The sequence below is a fragment of the Camelus ferus genome, chromosome X (assembly GCF_009834535.1).
Source record: "Camelus ferus isolate YT-003-E chromosome X, BCGSAC_Cfer_1.0, whole genome shotgun sequence".
NCBI lineage: Eukaryota > Metazoa > Chordata > Mammalia > Artiodactyla > Camelidae > Camelus > Camelus ferus.
Window position 1 is genome coordinate 19,478,222 of NC_045732.1, and position 15,055 is coordinate 19,493,276.

At 37.6% G+C, this 15,055-nt stretch overlaps 1 non-coding gene across 1 annotated transcript; it reads right to left on the reverse strand.

Annotated features, from left to right (window-relative positions):
• Positions 1–12,809: 12,809 nt before the first annotated feature.
• Positions 12,810–12,881, reverse strand: TRNAT-GGU. Its single transcript has one exon. It is a non-coding gene; the product is annotated as a tRNA-Thr (tRNA).
• Between the last annotated feature and the right edge of the window lie 2,174 nt (positions 12,882–15,055).

Genomic DNA, 15,055 nt, shown 5'->3' on the forward strand with positions numbered 1-15,055 from the left:
CATTTCAACCTCCTTCTTATGTGTATGCTGTACTACAGGGACTAAAAAGCTTAAAACTACATTCCCCAGTGGAAGTGAGGAGGAAGCCATCTTCCTGCTTCTTCAGTGTTACCGCTGGCAAGCACAATCCTGAAGACATGGCAGTCTATGCACCCATGATCGAGGGTCTAGTCAGCCTGGTAGGTGTCAGGAGGCCATTGTAGCCATGGAAACAAGATTTTAGCTGTGCATCCAATCATTATAGTCGCAATCCCTATTTTTTTACCTTCTTCTCTAAACTATGCTGTCTGTCCTCCCAGGAGAAAACAGCCACTGGGACTTCCTCTCTCCCCATTTCAGCTACTCTGGGCTGCTCTAGGATAGCTGAGGGACCCAGGGATTTATGTCTACCTTGCCCCATGTGTTCCCTGCAAATGAAAGCTGGTGGGGAGCCCTGGGAGTTTTCATTCTTTTTTTGCAAAAAAGAAAAAAAAACCTATCATTTCTGGAGAAAAAAAGTATCTTCCTCAAAATACAAATTTGGATAGATAGCATAGGAAAAAAATATGAAGGCATTTGAAAATGTTTGTATTTGATCTATAAGAAATGAGGAGCAGTTAAATGTTTTTAGCATGATGACAGTGGCGTTTTAGAAAGATAAGCCTACTAAGAATTAGAAGAGAAGAAGGTGGACTCAGGTAAGCTATCTAAGAGGCTGTTTTCGTAGAGACTTCGTTCATTCATTCATTCATTTGACAGACACCCATCAAGTTGTCATTACTCCCTAGGCTTTGCACCAGATGCTGAGGATACAACAGAAGCAAGACTGACTCTGTCTTCGAGAAGCTTATAGTAATTAAGTGAGAAATGACAATCCAGCGGAGTAAATGCTAAATAGAGGATACTAAGAAAACACAACAGAGACAACTAGAAAAAACAATATTTAAGCTGACAGGTGAAGTGGTGTTGGAAGAGCCATCCAGTCAGAGTGGAAAGCAGGTTCAAAGGCTCAGAGGTGAAGGAAGAGAGCTTCTTGGAGGAACTGGAAGAAGTTCAGAATGTCTAGAGCCTCTGAGTTGGACGTTGGGGAAGAGGAGGTGGAAATGGGGAGAGGGGAGATTGGAGAGAGAGAGAATGAAGGCTTGTAGGGCTTTCCAAGCCTGTTAAGGAGTTCAGGATTTCTCTAAGGAGCAACAGCAGCTGCTTAAGCAGAGCAGGGACCTGATTACATTTGCACTGTAAAAGCTTGTTCTGGCTGCCATATGGAAAATGGATCACAGGGGAGGAAACTGTAAGTTGAGAGAGCAGCTGGGAGGCTGCTGCCACAGGCCGGGGCAAGACAATGATGGCCAAGATTAGGGCAGTGGCAGATGGCAATGGAACGGACCCAAAACGCCTTTCAAAGAGGGATCTTCAAGACATCCCTTTGTACAATTTGTCTAAAATATAATTTTAGTTTTTGAAATTGTAGAAGTAGAATTGTGGGCTTTGATATACCTCTCACTTGGCCACATTGGAGTGGCCAAATACTGAACACATTAACAGTCACCACCACACAGTGGTAGCTGCTGAAATAATGGCTTAGGGCCACAGAGAATATAACCAATTCCTACAGAGAGTCTTGCAAAATTAAATCAATTATGTGATGCTAAATGTCTCCCTCAGTTCTTCACCTGAATTCTTAGCTTCTAGAAGACAAGGCTTGTGGTGTGAGGTGACCCTGGAGAGGAAGGAAGGGGTCAGCTTATGCAGAACCTTGAAAAACACAGTAAGGACTTTTATCTTTATGTGAAGAAGTCGGAAGCCATGGAGAGATTCTAGGTAGGGAATTGACAGAATCTGACATGCTTTTTTTAATATTAAAAAAAACTTTCTAAAATAAAAATTTCAACCTACTCAAAAGTATAGAGACTAAGTATGAAAAAAAACACCATATACCCATCATCCCAATTTTAACAGCTATGAACATTTACCACACTTGAGTCATCTATCTCTTTTTTCTTCTCCCTCTTTCTTTTTAAAATTGAAATATTTTAAAATAAATCCCAGATATTATGACATTTTATCTCTGAAACCTCCAGTGTGCATATCTAATAAATAAGAACAACTTCTCACATAACCACAATACTATTATAAAATTATTATTATAAAATTAACAATAATTCCTTAACATCATCTAATATTCACTTCATATTCAAATTCCCCAAGAGTCTCAACAAACGCCCTTTTTAACAGTTGATTTTTTGGAATCAGGATCTAAACAAAGTCCACACATTGTGTTTAGTGGGTCTCTTAAATCTCTTTTACTTTACAACAGTCTTCCCTCCCTCTTTTTGTTTTATGCCTTGGCTTTTAAAGAAACTAGATGAGCTGTTTTGTAGAATATTCAATCCTCTGAATTAGTCTGGTTGCTTCCCTATTATTTGTTTAACATGTTCCTCTATCCTTCCTATTTCCTCTAAAGTAAAAGTCAGAGCTAAAGGCCCAATTGGAGTAAGGCTCAGTGGTTTGGAGAACACAGCATTTCATAGGCAATGCTATACACTTCATACTGATGATATCAAAAGGCAAATAATGTCTGTTATCCTTCTTTTAGATTGAGCAGTGGGTTCAGGTGATGACAGTCAGATCCATCCATTGTAAAGATGTTTGTCCTTTACAGTGGGTGATCAATGAGGTGATATTTTGCACCCTGATATTGTCTAGTTCCATGGCAGCCTTTCCTTGCATGGTTTTAGCATTCCTTGATGATTAGCTTTATCAGTTATTTCATTAGGAGTGTCCAAAGTGGTGATTTTATAATTCTATCACTCCCTTTGTGCTTATAAGCTGGAATTCTTCTGTGAAGAACTTTTTTCCATCAACTAAGACTATTAGACAATCCTAAGACAGGATTATGCTTAATAAAGGCTTAACCTTTCCCCTTCATTACCAATTTACAAAGCAAGGTATTGATGACATAGCTACGTCCAATGGCAACCAGTAAGTCTATTTGTTTGTTTTGGCATTTTCTTTTTTATATTATCAGTTTGATCCCATGTATTTTTATATACTCCATGTGTTTTAATCCATGCTGTCATTATTTTTTTTATGCCACATTGTCTCATTTTAGGCGACTTGAGGGTCCCTCAAGGTGTTTCCTGTTGCCTTTTGACACAACTCATTAGTCTTTGATAGTTTTCTTGCTACCTGGCAGGAAAAGGGTTATCTCATGCATTTAATGCCCCAGACCTGGAATCAGCCATTTCTCCACAGAGCCCTGGTTCCTTTTAATGAAGAATGGCATTTAAAGACCAGTCTTCTAAGAGTAGACATGCTTTTAAATAGATCAGTTAAACTACAGTGAGAAGAATAGACTGTAGGAGGACAGAATGGATAAAAGCGGACTAGTTAGGAAGCTATAGCAGTAGCCCAGGCCAGGTGGCTTGGATAAGGGAGGTGGTGATGGAGAAGGGGTGAAATGAATCGACTTAAGAGCTGTTAAGGAGGTGCAGTTGACAGGGCTCCGTGAGGGATTGGAAATGATGGATGAGAGGGAGACGCCAAGGTTGACTCATAGCTTTCTGGCAGATTTATTTCTGAGAATCAATTGATGGAATTGATTCCCAGAGCACTGGTAGAATCAATTGATTCTGTCAATTCCAACTGAAAAAAAAAAAGGGTAGACAGGGATTTTCACAGAGAAAAAAGAATGTTGGAGAAGACTGGATATCTGTGGGAAGATCATAAATTCAGTTTAAGGCCTGATGGGTTGGAAGAGCCTTTGAGTCATTCATCCAAGAGATGTCAAGTAGAAGATGAATATAGATGTCTGGTACTCACAGGAGAGGCCTGTAATGAGCATAAAAGTTTGTGTGTAAGTCATCTATGCATAAGTGGTTTACCTTTTTCTCTTAATAAACTCTGGTTCTTTATATATTATGGAAATAAATTCTTTGTAATATATGTTACAAATATTTTCTATTAGTCTACTCACTCTCTGTCTTTAAACTTATAGTGTCTTTTAAAATGGGACAGAAGGTTTAATTTTTACTTAGACAAAATTGTCAACATTTCCCTTGATGGTTTGTGAACTTTTTTCTTGCTCGGGAGTGACTGACTCCACATCAGGTTTATAAACATGTTCCCATATATATTCTTTTAATACTTTTAGAGATTTTTTTACAGTTTACCCTTAATCCATCCAGAATTCCTTTTTGTTTATCGTGTGAAATATGAGCCTTTTTTCCCCTAAATGGATAGCCAATTATTCCAACACTTCCAACTGATCAGGCTGTCCTTTGCCAACTGATTTGAAATATCACCTTTATTTATACGCTAACTTTTCACATATATGGGTCTATTTCCAAACTCCTTTTTCCATTTCATCGATCTGGTTTCTGCATCAGCACACAATTTTACAGAATACTCTGATATCTGATGAAGTGTTATGTCTAATTAGTTATTATTAAGTTTTAGTTCTGAGAGTCAGTCCTCTTCTTTTGTTAAAGAATCTATGAGGTCCATTCTCTGTTTGCTTGCATTTGTCATTACAAAATCTCATTGTACATATTACAGTTCCCAGGTTTACTGGAAATTTTCCTTTACATTTTAAGTTGAGGAAAGGTTAAAATCTTAGCATCAGTCTGTCTTAGATCACACCACACTGGTGTAGCCTGGGATATTTTCTATCAGTCAACCCTCTCCAATGGGGTCTAGATTCTGGTGAATTTCTAATAGTATTCATTTATTTTTGATCTTGAGTCTGGGTTTAGGAGTCTTTCTGTGTTAATTTTGACTGACCTCTAGTCAGCCACTAAGTACTTCCTTTAGACTAGGAAACTCTGAGTTACCTCAGCTTTTTTGTATTTAATTGAATGTCATTAAATGTTAGCTTTGCTTCTATTCTAACAGGTGGGCAAACTCTTCCCGTTGTTAGAATTTAAGCAGCAAAAGAGCACAAAGGAGAATGTCTAACTTTTAAGCAACCTTTAGGATTGCTTTTAGAAAAATGTTTTTCAGTGCCCTCAGACCATTAAGAAGGTATGTGTGTGAGTGAAAGCTTTATGTGAAGCTAACTTTGCAGATAAGAAAGGAGGGGTGGCTTGATTGCCTAATGCATTTTTTAACTAGAAAAATGAAATATAATATCTTTTAACTTGAAAGAAAGCATGACACTAATCTGATCAAGATGTGACTAGTAAAAGTTTTCACTATTCATCAAAATCCTTATCATTTAAACTATTACAAGGATTTTTTAATATGAATAATTACAACAGAAATTAGTTATACCAATAGACTTTGTCAGAAACCCTTCCAGCCTGGAGTCTGCCACAGATACAGAATTTTGAACCCGATTGGACTTCAGTCCTTTTACAAAAGGAGCTTTTTAATTTAAAAAAAAAAAACACTCATTTACATACTAATAAGACAAATCATTTGCATGGGCATTAAAAGTCTCACGAATCCCCAAACTCACCTGGCTCTCCCTTAAAAAATTCTGTGATATATTTGTATGTTTCTTTCCTCCATCCTCTACAGGGGTCATAGTGACTTCTTCGTCTCTTGCCTGAAATTTTCTTGCCTGCAAACTCCAATTCATCTATCAAGACCCAGTTTAAATGTCACTTCCTCTGAGAAGCCTACTTTTATTTTCTTGGGCAGAATTAGTCGCTTTTCTCAGAGCAGACCTTCCTTACTTCTGTATGTTTCAGTTTACCTGCCTACCGTTCTTCCCAAACTCAGAGTTCCTCAGCACCAACAATAATTCATGATAGTTGTGCTCAATAAATCAAATGATCAAAGGAATATTAAAAGTTGAGATTTTCTTATCTTTCTCTTCTTGCTATTCCAGTCCTTATTCTTTTCTTTAATATGCTCTAAGAAAATTTTCAATAACAATAATAATGTCTTGTTTTTCATAGTGTTTTGCATTTTCTTAAGGAGTTTCATATGTTTCTTTTCAGCCTTTCAACTATCTTTTGATGGGCAGGTAGATCCCCCTACCCTATTTTTATCATTGAGGAAGCAGAGACCCAGAATGCCAAGTGCCGTAAGACTGCCCAGTTAGTAAGAGAATCGGAAATGGATCCTGAGTTTTCCAACAGCTAGTCTAAGGCTTTTTTCCATGATGAGACTTTTTCTACACTATCTTCTATTCTCCAGAGATTTTGTTGAGTTAAACTACAAAAACATGCAAAGCAAATAGCATTTTAGATGTGAAACTTTGAAAACTTCCCTTTGAATAGGGAAAAAGACAAAAATGATCATTCTTACCACTTCTAATTCATCATTTTTGAATGTCTTAAATATCACACAACTTAAAATTTATTAAAAGAATAGTTTTAAAAGCAGACTCTACTCTTAAACCTCTAGTTTTGTATTTTCTTGAATTCCTGCTCTGAACAATAACATTTGTTTTAATCTGAAAAAAATCTTGATTTTTTTTTTGCTGGTATTCTACATACAAACATTACACTGGCATGCTTCATACATTATTGGATGAACTATGTCCCTTTATAAATCCACATGAAAAATTTTCTAAATTACATAAAGAGAGAAAGCAGTATCAAAATATGTTCTTGAATATTAGCCACTTCCAGAACTAGTGCAGGCAAATGCATGAATGTTCCAAAATTATTTATCTATTGATTTTGAACTTGGCATATATTGTTCCACATAATTAGTGTTCCCAGAATTTCTTCCCTTGTTCCTCTTTTCTTCTTCAACTACGTATTCTCTCCTTGGATGATTCTGGCTCCACTTACGGCTTCACCTTATGAGTGCCAGCTTACAACTGCCAACATTTTAACTCCAGCTGTGATCAAAGTTCTTCACCAAAAATTCTCTCAGGCTACTTTATACCTCTTCCTTGATGTCTCAGTCAAACTGAACATAGACTCATAATTTCCTCTACTACTGGCATTTTGTCTCCTCTCTCCCGCCTCCTCCCCAAATCCTGTCGGACCCTCTTTTCCATTCCCAGGGCCACTACCTTATTTAGGTCTTTGTCTCTGTCCTAGTCTGTCCCAAAACTATCTTATCTGATCTTTTAGTCACCTGTCTTCCCCTTCTCTACTCCCTTCTTCACTCTGCTGTCAAAGTTTCCCTCCCAAAACCAAATCTGACAGTCCAATTTCCTTGCTGTCTGGAATCCTCCTACACTGTTGGTGGGAATATAAATTGGTGCAGTCACTACAGAAAACAGTATGGAGGTTCCTTAAAAAACTAAAAATAGAGCTACCATATGATCTAGTAACCCCACTCCTGGTCATATATCCAAAGAAAACTCTAATTTGAAAAGATATATGCGCCCCAATGTTCATAGCAGCACTATTTACAACAGCCAAGACATGGAAGCAACCTAAATGTCCATTGACAGAAGAATGGATGCATATGTGGTATATATCTACAATGGAATATTACTCAGCCATAATAAAGAATGAAATAATGCCATTTGCAGCAACATGGATGGACCTAGAGATTATCATAGTAAGTGAAGTCAGCCAGAAAGAGAAAGATAAATACCATATTATATCACTTATATGTGGAATCTAAAATATGGTACAAATGAACTTAGTTACATACAAAAGGAGACTCACAGACAAAGAAAACAAACTTATGGTTACCAAAAGGGATGGGAGAGGGATAAATTAGGAGTTTGGGATTAGCAGATACGAACTACTACATATAAGATAGATAGACAACAAGGTTCTACTATATAGCACAGAGAACTATGTTCAATATCCTGTAATAAACCATAATGGAAAAAGATATGGAAAAGAATATGCATATATATATATATCCAAATCACTGTTCTAGACACCAGAAACTAACACAACATTGTAAATCAACTATACGGCAATAAAAAATAATAATGAAAAAAACCTCCCATGCCAAATAATTCCAAATAATTTTATATATATACTGCACTTTCAAGAAGGTGGAACTTAACACACACACAGCTTTCCTGAGCATGGGCTGCACTAAGCGACTTCTTTTCAAAGAGTAGAGTGTGGAAATTGTGGGGTATCAGGGGTGAGAGGAATAGTTTTAGTGGAAAAACCTGGCAAACACTACCTCAGCCAGGTGATCAAGGTCAATAACAGTGATAAGTCATGTTGATAGTATGTTCCCTTATATGATGCGATAATAGTGGCATTTCTACCTCTGTGGTTTTCTTGACAGAAATGCGTAATCCCCATCTAATCATGAGAAAAACACAAGACAAATTCCAGTAGAGGGTGATTATACAAAATACCTGACCAGTCCTCCTTTAAACTGTCAAGGTTATCAAAAACACGAAAAGTCTGAGAAACTGTCACAGCCAAGAGGAGCCTAAGGAGACGTGACAACTAAATGTGTTATGGTATCCTGGATGGGATCTTGTAGCAGAAAATGAAATTGGGTAAAAACTAAGGAAATCTGAATAAACTATGAGCTGTGGTTAATAACAATAATGCATCAGGATTGGTTCATTAGTTGTAAAAAATGTACCATACCTATGTAACGATAGGGAAAGCTGGGTATATGGGAACTCTCTGTACTATCTTCACAACTTTTATGTAGATTTGAAACCATTCTAAACTTAAAAATGTGTTCAAATTTTAAAGAAGTAAAAAAAAAAAAAAAAAACCTCTCCTGGCTACCTGTTACCTATAGGATTGATCCAAATCCAATAGTATCTATCCTGGAAAACCCTTCACAATCTGGCTCCATCTACCACTTCAGATGAATTTTCAGCCACTTCCTACATAGTCAATGCTCGACCCTCAATTAACTTTTCAGTGTTCTCCACATGTACCAGGTTTCAGCATATTTTGCTGGGTCAATGATTAGGTCTGCACACAAAGTCCTATTGAAACACAAAACACAAGATGTGTTGGTTGCACTCATTCTAAAAGACATTAGGTGTTCTAAGTTTTTTAAAAAAGCAAAGTAAACTGTCTTCTCCAGTACCTTGCCAATCACCCAGACAACCTCCTACATAATGTCTTATGCCTCTACCAGTATAGGATATTGGTCTTTCAAAGAATTCCAATAAGATCAGGGCAAAATATTAATGCAAAGAAAAAACAGTGTTGATCTCAATTTTATAAGTTTTGCAATATAATTCCAATTTTGTAAAAACACACAAAACCCAAAGGGTAGTTATGCCTAGGAAAAGAGAAAAAGAACAGGAAGGAAATCCAATAAAATATAAACTATGTCTATTCCCATGTGGTGGATTATAGATAGTATTTCTTGTCTTGTGCTTTCTTCTCTAAAATTATGAAATATAACCTACATACAAAAATGTATGCCAAACATATATACTTTCATTTTAAAGACAAAAACAAAAATAAATACGGTGTAACTGTCACCCATGTCAATAAAATAGAACCTTACGGAATTTCTCCACACGCAGCCTCCTTGACCACCACTCTCAACCTCCCCAGAGGTAACTCCTAACTCCTGATAAGCAAATCCTTGTTTTTCAAGGTTTTTTTTTGTTTTGTTTTACCTCATTGTATGCAACCTGGATTGAGTATTGTCTGAATGGAATCAAACCATTTGCGTTCTCTTTCTCTCTCTTCTTTTGTTCAACATTACGTTTTTGAGATTTCATCCACCTTGCAGTGTGTAGCTGTGTAGTTTCATTGCTAGTGAGAATTTATTCCATTGAATGAATATGCCACAATATACATTCCCATTTTACTATAGGTGGACTTGGGGTTTTCCTTTGGGGGGCCATTATAAATCATGTGACCATGAGCATTCTTAAAAGTTTATTTGTTTATGATGTACATGCACAAGTTTTTCCAACGTAATACATAGAAGTAGACCTGCTGGGCCACAGGCTATGTTTATCTTCTACTTTATTAGATAATGACAAACTGGTTTCTAGAAGCATTTGTATTAAATTACATGCCCACCAACAGTGTATGAGAGTTCCTATGCTCGACATTATTATCAAAACCTGATATTGTCAGTCTTTTTTAATACCTTTTTATTGCTGTATTAACTGGCATTCTTTTAAAAGACTGCAAATTAAAATTTTTGCTAATCTGGTGAGTTTGTAGTGGTATCCCACGGTGGCTTTAATTTGCATTTCCCTGATTGCTAGTGAGGTTAATGACTGTTTAATATATTTATATTGAAAAACAAAAAGAGAAAATAAAATTTAAGTAAACATGCCATTTACAACATCAACAAAAATATGTCATACTTTTTCCTTTTTCCTGGAATTACACAGACCTTAGGAAACTTTTAATCTACTTACCCACCTCCCAATTTATATTTCAGGGTGATTATCTACTCCAGTTTGCTGAGCCAAGTTTATGCCTGTTGTCCCTGTGTCATTATTCATATCACCCACTTTCACTCTCCAGTCCTGGATTGTATACAAAATAATACGGTCAATCCTACTGTTTTGTATATTTTTATTCTCTCTGTCTCTCTCTGTGACTCTGTCTCTGTCTCTCACTCTCCCTCTATACATTGAATGTTTTGTCCTCCCCAGATTCATAGGTTGAAGCCCTCACCCACAATGTGATGGTGTTAAGAGAAGGGACCTTTGGGAGGTACTTAGGTTTAGATGAGGTTATAAAGGCAGAGCCCCACGATGCAATTAGTCCCCTTATAAGATGAGGAAGAGACACCAGAGCTTCTCCTCTTTGCCATGTGAGTATACAGCAAGAAGATGCCTGTCTGCAAGCCAGGAAGAGGACCCTCCCCACAATCCAACTATGCCGGCATCCTGATCTTGGACTTCCAGACTCCAGAACTGTAAGAAATAAAATACCGTAAACTAGGTGGCTAGTTTTAGCCACCTAGTTTACGGTATTTTATTATGGTGGGTCAACCTGACTAATACAGATATATATCTCCTATAAGACATTATTAGATTATTTCATACAATCGGCATTTATTTTGATTTATCCATCTATTTACCATTTTCTTAGCCTTCAATCCTTTTGGCATCTCTGGTCTTCCCTCTGGAATCATTTTTCTTCTGTCTAAAGAACTCACTTTAGTATTTACTTTAGTGCACGTCTTCAAGAAGCTCATTCTTCTAGTTTTTGTTTTTCTTCAGTCCTGAAGAATATTTTCAATGGGTATAGAATTTAAGGTTGGCAGTTATTCTATTTCAGCACATTGAAAATACCTGCCTTCCAGGTTTTTGCTTGCTTGTTTGTTCAAAAGTCATCCGTCAGTCTAGCCATTACTCCTTTGAAATGATCCATCTTCTTTTCTTTGGCTGCTTTTCAGATTGCCTCTTTGTCTTTGGTTTTCTGGAGTTTTGCTATGATGTGACTACTTTGAATTTCTTTTTATTTATCCTGCTTAGGATTCACCAAGCTTTTAGAATTTATGGGCTGTTATCTTTCAATGAAGGATTTTCAGCCATTATCACTCAATAATACTTTTACCCCATTCTCTCTCCTTTCTAGAATTATAATTAAATGTATGCTGGATCTTTTACACTGTCCTCCACCTCTCTTAAACTTGCCTCCATATTTTCTGTATTTTTGTCTCTCTGTGCTAAATTCTGGATAAATTCTTCTGAGTTTTACTCTAGACCTTTACTTTTTCTGTAAAGGGTCAAGTAGTAAATACTTTAGGTTTCATAGGGCATGCAGTATCTGTCACAACTTCTCAACTCCACCATTTTAGCACAAAAGGAGCCATAGACTACACATAAAGGAATGGGCATGGCTGTGTTACAGTAAAACTATTTACAAAACAGGCAAGGGGCCAACTTCTGTTTTATCTAATAAGTCTTTCTTTTACTGTGTCCAATCACTGCCCAAATTGAGCTTTTAATTTTTGTTATTATATTTTCCATTTCTAAAGAATCTTTTTGTTATCCACTAAGTCTTTTTTATAATTTCCCTTTTTTTCTGGAGATAATTTCAAATGTATATATTCCTTTAAAGAAAGCGAGCATAGGTTTTTTAAATAATAAGGTCCAGATGACTACAATATCTGAAGCTGGTTTCTGTTGTTTCTTATTTATGGTGCCTTATTTCCTTGTGTGCTTGGTTATCTTTGACTGGGCACTGGTTAGTGCCCTGAACATTTATTTGTGGGAATTCCCTGATGATCTAAGATGACGGCAACTTCTTCTAGTGAGGATTTTTCTTTATTTTGCCTGAGGCTTAAGGGAACTAGGAGTCTAGTATTTGATGGCACTAAAATATATTCATGACTTGAGTTTTTTGTGGACAGCCCAGTGATGTGAATTTGGGCTGCAATTCCCTGCATGGGTCAACCTGCAGATGAAAGTTCTTTATCAAATTTTCTATCTGCCCCCTCCTTGTTCTTTCTGAGTCAGGGCAAGCATTACTGCAGGCTCCTAGAGGTAAGAGCAGTGGCAGACTTACTTCTGGTTCACTCTTGTTTCAGTTTATTGCGGCTAGGGTCTCCTATTGAACTCCTCACCTTTGGCTCTCAAAATGAAATCCTTATTTTGCAACTTCGTTTTGTAATTTGCAGAACGCTTTTAGGGCAAAAGCAGCAAAAAGTACCCTGCTTACCTTTCGGGCTCCTTGATTTCTCTAAAATTTTCACCTGATTCTTACAATTTTGTCAACTTTTTTGATGCTTTTATGAAGTTTTAAAAGCAATATTTTATCTAGAAATCATAGCTGTTTTTGTAAGAATTGTTCCAGGTAATATGATCTACCACAGCAGAAACTAGAAGCGCTCTTTTTTGTTTGTTTGTTTTCCAGATTTACTCAGGGGAGGTCAAAAACTATCTTCTAAATGTAGAAACAAATTTTACAAAACTTTTAAAAAGTAAGATATAACATACACACACCAAAGTGCACAAATCTTTGGCTTGTTGTTTTATTTTGTTTTTTCCTTAATGGAGGCACTGGGGATTGAACCCAGGACCTCGTGCACACCAGGCATGTGCTGTACCACTGAGCTATACCCCCTACCCCAAGTGCACAAATCTTAAGTGTACAGCTTGATTAATTTTACCTATGTCTACACCCGTGTTACATACACAACCCAGATCAATACATAAGACGTTTCCAACACTTAGAAGAAGTCCCTCTCATGTCCTCAGTCAGTATCCCACAACCCAAGGGTAACTACTATTCTGACTGCTGGAACTATAGATTAGTTTTGCCAAAAGGAAAAAAAATTAAAAAGAAAAAACCTAAATATTTCTAAAAATTTAGTTACCTAAGTACAGTGGAGTTTTCTCAGGCTTTGATTGGTGGCCAAAGCCTCCTACTTGCAATCCCAAGCTTATCCTGTTTCTTGTCTAGCTTCCCTTCTTCACATATCTAAGTTTAGATGAACACCAATGACCCAGTTATTAATTTATTGATTCTTGGCTCCAAACCTAACCTTTTTCCCACTTTGTAGTACTGGAGCCGGTCTCTGCAAACCCTATTTTCTGCTTTGACAGCTGGCTCCTTGATAGGCTCTGCCAATAGGGGGCGCCAGAGGACTTTCTTGCTTCTTGTTTGCTTATTTGTTTCTTCTTCCCACTGCTGCTATGGGCTTGATTGGCTGGATGTGCAACTGGTCCCTACAGCGTTCTCTGTGCAGTGGGCTGTTCTTACAGATCTGCCCAGCCGCCTCCAGTGGGTTTCTTCCTCACTCTGTCAATGGATAATGTGTTCCTGCAGCAGTCGCGCCATCTCCTAGAGGTCTGAATCTCATCTCTTCGGGAATGACAGTGGCGGGGGTGGGGGGAGGGGGGAGGTCTCCTCAAATTTTCTAAGTTCCTTCTTTGTTTTATTTCCCCTCAGCCCTGGAAGTGGGCAGCCTCTTTCCGCAGTAGTTTTTTTCTGTTACACTTTAGAGTTCTCTAGATTCCAGTAGTTAACCACCCTTTGTCTAGTTGACAATCCTTTGTATTCAATTTTCCCTGTTCAAATCGTTGGTGTGGTTCCTGTTTCCTGATGGGACCCTGGTTCTGATTGATCCTTCCCTCCTTTCTCTATATCCCTCCCTCATAAATCTCCCTCCAATTCGTGACTTTCAAATTTATACCCTATCTATACCTTTCTGTAAGATTCCAGTTTAGCATAATCAGTTGTAAACTGGCTCTGATTTTCTTTCACCACCTACTGCTTCTGCTTTGATATTGTGATTTAATTTATATATATATATATATATGTATATATATACATATATATATATATATTTAAAATATATATATTTGGTCTTCGATCCCATTCCTGGCACAGAGCTCCTACAACCTTTGGAATCTCCTGTGATAAGAACTTATGGTTCTTTTGTTATGCTCTTGAGGAGACTTAGGTAACAAGGATGGGGGCTAGTTCCAGGGGAACTAACCCTGTGATTAGAAGGCTGGAATGTTCAGTACCCCTGCCCACTAAGCTCTGAAGAGGGAAGAGGGGCTGGAGGTTCAATCAATGACCAATGGTCAATGATTTAATCAATCATGACTATGTCATAAAGCCTCCATAAAAACCAAAAAGGATGGGGTTTGGAGAGCTTCTGGGTTGGTGAACACGTGGAGATTTGGGGAGAGTGGCGTGCCCGGAGGGTGCATAAAAGCTGTGTGCCCTTTCCTCAGACCTTGCCCTGTACATCTCTTCCATCTGCTTTTCCTGAGTTACATTCTTTTATAATAAACTGTAAAAGTAAAATGTTTCTCTGAGTTTGTGAGCTGCTAGCAAATTAATTGAACCTGAGGAGGAGATCTGGGAACCTCCTGTCTATACCCAGTCAATCAGAAGTACAGGTAGCAGCTTGCACTTACAGTTGGCATCTTGAGTTGGAGGGGGTTGTCGGAACCTCCAATTTGTAGTCAGTCAGTCAGAAGCACAGGTGATAATCTGGACTTGAGACTTGTAGGAGTGAATCCTGAACCTGTGGAATCGATGAATCAGTTTGTCAGAATTGAGTTGAATTGTAGGACGCACAGCTGGTGTCAGAGCATTGTTTGTTGGTGTTGGGGGAGCCTCCCTACTCACACTGAAATTGGCAACCAGAACCCCAACTATGTGCAGTCTGTATTTCTGTCAAATATACAGTACCATCCTCCTGGTTCACAAGTCAGAAACCTAAGTCATCTAGAATACTGAAGCCAAAAAAGAGGGAAGTATCAGTTATAGCATCCTATCTT